The sequence below is a fragment of the Arachis hypogaea genome, chromosome 13, assembly GCF_003086295.3.
Source record: "Arachis hypogaea cultivar Tifrunner chromosome 13, arahy.Tifrunner.gnm2.J5K5, whole genome shotgun sequence".
In the NCBI taxonomy this organism is placed as follows: domain Eukaryota; kingdom Viridiplantae; phylum Streptophyta; class Magnoliopsida; order Fabales; family Fabaceae; genus Arachis; species Arachis hypogaea.
In genome coordinates, this window is record NC_092048.1 from 96,452,542 (window position 1) to 96,456,865 (window position 4,324).

Consider the following 4,324-nt stretch of genomic DNA (forward strand, 5'->3'; position numbering starts at 1 on the left):
CAATTTCTGCTCATGGTCAGGCTCTGGATTATCTGGGGCTGGTGATAATAGCAAAGTGCCCTCATTGTCCTCTGAAAATGTCCCCACACTTGGACCTTGTCCTGTGTATTTCTCTTCTAATTCCTCCTGGTGAACTTCAGCCACGGTTTCATCTATGATGTCACACTGGGAGATAGAAAGGTCATCCGGAGGGTGCTTCATAGTTCCATTTAAACTGAATTTCACTACTCTGCCATCTATTTCAAAGGAATAAGTTCTGGAAAATGCGTCCAGCTTGAATTTTGAAGTCTTCAGGAATGGTCTTCCAAGCAGGATTGATGATGGCCTTCCTGAGTCATTAGGGGGTATTTCCAGAATATAGAAGTCAATGGGAAATGTGAGTCCCTTAATGCTCATTAATACATCTTCAGCAACTCCAACCACTGTAATAATGCTTTTATCTGCTAACACAAAACGAGCTACCGACCTTTTTAAGGGAGGGAGCCTCAGAGTATCATATATAGACAAAGGCATTATACTAACACATGCTCCTAGATCACACATACAGTCAGAAAATATCACACCACCAATAGTACAATTAACCATACATGGACCTGGATCACTACACTTTTCAGGTATACCTCCCATTAAAGCAGATATAGAACTACCTAAAGGAATAGTTTCTAATTCATTAATTTTGTCTTTATGTATAGATAAATCTTTTAGAAACTTTGCATATTTAGGTACCTGCTGAATAACATCAAAAAGGGGAACAGTTACCTCAATCTTTTTGAATATTTCTACCATTTTGGGATCAAGTTCCATCTGCTTCCTGGGCTTCCTTGCAATTTGTAGAAATGGAATAGGGAGGGCATTTTCTGCAGGGTCTGCCTCCTTTGGTGCTTCTTTCTGTGGTTGAGCTTCTACTTCTTCACCCATGTCCTATATCTCCTCTTCCTCTTCAGCATCCTCTACTTCTACCACCTCTTCAGCTGAGGCATGTTCTGATGGGATTGGCTTCTCCTGATTCCTCTCTTGCAGTGTGGTTTCGGACCTTAGGGTGATGGCATTGATGCCACCCTTTGGATTGGGTAAGGGTTGAGAAGGAATTCCACTGGAGCTTGCATGTTGAGTAATTGAAGTATTGGGTGATGCTAGCTGAGAGATGAGAGCTTGTATAGCGGATGCTAGGCCATTAACTAAACTTTCCATGTTCTTTTGCCCTTGCGCAATGGATTGAAGTGCCTCTTCACTCGGAGAGGAATTATATTGAGTGATCTATGGAACTTGTTGTTGGTTGTGCTGTGGTCCTTGGGACTGCCTCAGGTGAGGTGCTTTGTAAGGTTGGTTCTGGTTTTGCTGCCTGTTGTTGTTATTATTCCACTTCTGATATCCTTAATTGTCTCTGCCTCCCCTATTATTGTTGTCCCTCCAATTCTGGTTAGAATTGTCTCTCCAGCCTTGGTTAGAATTGTCCTGCCATCCATGGCTGTAACTGCCACCTTGATTGTACCCTTGGTTGGGGCGGTCATAGAAGTTATGAGTGGCTACCACAGCATTGTCTTCCTGCTGGAGCTGCGAACATTCATTAGTATAATGGCTGTAATCAGCACGAATCCCACACACTCTCTGTGGGACTAACTGTTGGCTCTGCTGTGCTTGTTGTTGACTCAACTGCATCTGCTTTAGTAAGTTGGTCATTTCACATATACTCTGAGTCAGAGCAGTAGTTTCCTTACTAGAAGATACTTCTGCAACAGCTTTTGACTGGCCCTGTTTCTGCTTGTGATTCCTTGTAGATTCAGCCAAGTCGCTGATCAATTGCCATGCCTCCTCAGTAGTCTTGTACTTTTTCATAGACCCATTGCTAGTACTTTCCAATGTGATCTTATCTTGGGGCCTCATGCCCTGTGTGACGTAACCGAGCAACACTATCTTGTCAATTATATGGTGGAGACATGCTTCCAGAAGGTTGTTGAAGTGCTCCCAGTATTCGTAGAGAGTCTTGGATTCGTCCTGAACAATCATGGAAATGTCTTTTCTTAGTTTATCAGTAACTTCAGCTGGAAAGAATTTTTCCAAAAATTCTCTTCTAAGCGTATCCCAGTCAGAAATAGTTGCTACAGGTTGAGTGTAGTACCACTTTCTCGCCATTCCCTCAAGAGAGAATGGGAAGGCTTTCAATAGAATAGAAGTTTCATCTGCACCATCTCGCCTGACAGTAGAATAGGCTGCTTGAAAAACCCTCAGGTGCTTGATAGGCTCTTGAGCAGGTAAGCCATGAAACTGAGGCATCAAATTGAGTAGTGCAGTCTTTATTTCAAAGTCTGTAGCTGATGGTATTTTTGTGGAAAACTGAATTTCCCAAAATACCTAAAATTCACCGGCAAGTATACCGGGTCGTGTCAAGTAGTAAAACTCACTTAGAGTGAGGTCGATCCCACAGGGATTGATGGATCAAGCAACTTTAGTGGGTGATTAGTTTAGTCAAGCTAACATTGAGTGATTTGAGTGACAATTGAAGCAGCAGAAAGTAAATGACAAGAAATTATAAATTACTGAAAGTAAATTGGACAGAAACTTAAAGAGCAAGAAATGTAAATTGCAAGAATCTTAAATGATAATAAATGTAAATTGCATGAAATATAAAGGGGAATGGGTGCTGGAAATGTAAAATTCAACAGGAACGTGTAAATAGCAATCAAACAGAGAAGTAAAAGATGCAAAATCATGCAACAGATCTAACAGAAGAGTAAAATGCCTTAAAGAATTGTAAAGACAGAAAAGCAATGCTTAATTTGCAGCAATTTAAAAGAATGTTGAAGATCTCAGGAGTGGAAGAGACTAGAAAGCAAGTCTAGATCTCAAATCCTTCCTTGATCCAATAATAAATAGATTGAAGAATAAAGACAAATGGAAGCAGTAAGAGAACTTTGATTCAAATTGCAATTCACTGAAATTATGCAGCAAGGCAAACAAAGGGAAATCTCAGAGGGAGAATGAAACAGAACTCCTTCAATTCTCCACCCAAGATTCAAAAACAAAGAAAAGAAAACTAAAGAGAGAGAGCTCTCTAATGCTAATGCTCCCTAGTGGAGCCAACCCCCCTTTGAAAATGAGAATGATGCCTTTATATAGGCTTTTTACAAAATAAAAAATAAAATGAAACTGAAATGAAAAACAAATTAAATGAAAATCCTAATTCTAGCTTGTTCTTGTGCCTTTGAGTGATGATGTGGGCTTTGCTTGCTTTGGATTTGAAGAGAAATGGATTTGGTTGGCCTTGATTCAATTTGGTGAAGAATTGAATTTAAATAGAATTTTGGTTGAATTTTGGCCCAAGAATATGCCATGAGACACTCCCAGGGCATGACTCAGTTCAAATACCAAACTGAGCACCCAATATTGCCTTGTGTTGCCCAATTTGATGCGCGCCCAGCCTCCTTGGTGTGCTTCCTAGCGTGCCAAAGTGTGGAGAGTGGGGGAAAGATAGCGCTCAGTTGGGAGAATGAACTGAGCTCCCCTTCTTTCTTTATGTAGCGCCTTGCTTTGGATGTGAGGTCATGTGTTCGAACCTTGGTGGAAGCCTTCTCCAAATGTTGCGCTTTAATTTTCCTTGAGGAGAGCCCGAAAAAGCTAAGTTGGGAAAGTGAACTGAGCACTATTTTGCTCTTGCCTTACTTTCCTTATGTCTCCCCTTTCGAGCCTTGGTGAAGCCACTTTGGTTTATTTTTGCTTTTTTTTGTCCTTAAAGATGCCTTTCACTTGTGCCTCAATTTCATGCCAAATATGGACTATTATACATCGTTGGAAAGCTCTGAATGTCAGCTTTCCAATGCAACTAGAAGCACATCAATGTGACATCTGTAGCTCAAGTTATGGCCCTTTGAAGGAGGCATGGTCATGCTGTAAACGCCCAACTTTTAACTTAGCGAAAATTCTTGCCTCCAAGCTAAGTTTCTTGTACGGCAAAGCTAAGTTCACTTTGTGAACTGAGCTTTGAGTGCTGGTTGTGATGTTTCCTTGATTTGGTCATGGGCCACGCTTTTAAAAGCGTGGCCTAAGGCTCCAAAGTGTGCTCCAACTTCAAAGTGTGCCCCAAAGTTCTTTTTTTCTCCTTTTTAACTTATTTTGTGCTTCTTTGCTTCTTTTTCTTCTTATTTCCTACCAAATTTATAAAATTAAAAGATCAAGGAAATATACCATTTAAGCATAAAAGAATGCAATATTTAAGCACTAATTATCAATTTCTTGTATGAAAAAGCATAGAAAAATATGACATGATGACATGTCATCACAACACCAAACTTAAACCTTGCTTGTCCCCAAGCAAGAAAAGAATCGT